Genomic DNA, 1,275 nt, shown 5'->3' with positions numbered 1-1,275 from the left:
AGATTTATTGTCAATAAGAAACGTACCCGTAACAAGCTCCGGGTCTTCCTGTGCCTCTGCCGCATTAATATTAAAAACTCTTCCGCGGCCTTGTCCATTCGTGTTCTCCTGGTTCGGGCAATTTCTAATGATGTGGCCCGGTTTTCCACATTTATAACAAACTACATTGGCATAACTTGCTCCGACACTACTTGCTCCGCCATTACTCGTTTCGACACCATTTGTTCCTTTCGTTCTATTAACCCCTGGTCCGTAGACCTCACACTTCGCTGCGCTATGACCATTTCTTTTACACTTGTTGCAAAATTTGGTGCAGAACCCCGAGTGATACTTTTCACACCTTTGGCATAGCTGCTTCTGATTGTTGTTGTTGTTGCGGTTATTATTGTTGTTGGGATGATTGTTGTAGTTGCTGCTGTTGTTGTTGTTGTTGTTGTTGTTGTTGTTGTTGTTGTTGTTGGGCCGTTTGTTGTAGTTGCGATTGATGTTGCGATTGCTGGGATAATTGTTGCGATTATTGTTGTAATTGCTGTTGTTGTTGTATTGGTGATTCTTATCACCATTTTCCTCCCACTTTCTTTTTACTTGCTTCACATTGGTCTCTTCAGCAGTCTGTTCTTTAATTCTTTCTTCAATCTGGTTCACTAGTTTGTGAGCCATTCTACATGCCTGTTGTATGGAGGCGGGCTCGTGTGAACTTATATCTTCTTGGATTCTTTCCGGTAATCCTTTCACAAACGCGTCGATCTTCTCTTCCTCATCTTCGAACGCTCCCGGACACAATAGGCACAATTCTGTGAATCGTCTTTCGTACGTGGTAATATCAAATCCTTGGGTTCGTAACCCTCTAAGTTCTGTCTTGAGCTTATTGACCTCGGTTCTGGGACGGTATTTCTCGTTCATCAAGTGCTTGAATGCTGACCACGGTAGTGCGTACGCATCGTCTTGTCCCACTTGCTCTAGATAGGTATTCCACCATGTTAACGCAGAACCTGTGAAGGTATGCGTAGCGTACTTCACTTTGTCCTCTTCAGTACACTTACTTATGGCAAACACCGATTCGACCTTCTCGGTCCACCGTTTCAATCCGATCGGTCCTTCGGTTCCATCAAATTCCAAAGCTTTGCAGGCAGTAAATTCTTTGTAGGTGCATCCTACACGATTTCCTGTACTGCTAGATCCAAGGTTATTGTTGGTATGTAGCGCAGCCTGTACGGCGGCTATGTTTGAAGCTAGAAAAGTACGGAATTCCTCTTCATTCATATTCACGGTGTG

Source organism: Rutidosis leptorrhynchoides, chromosome 10, assembly GCF_046630445.1.
Source record: "Rutidosis leptorrhynchoides isolate AG116_Rl617_1_P2 chromosome 10, CSIRO_AGI_Rlap_v1, whole genome shotgun sequence".
Classification (NCBI taxonomy): Eukaryota; Viridiplantae; Streptophyta; class Magnoliopsida; order Asterales; family Asteraceae; genus Rutidosis; species Rutidosis leptorrhynchoides.
Note: the sequence above shows the minus strand (reverse complement) of the source record.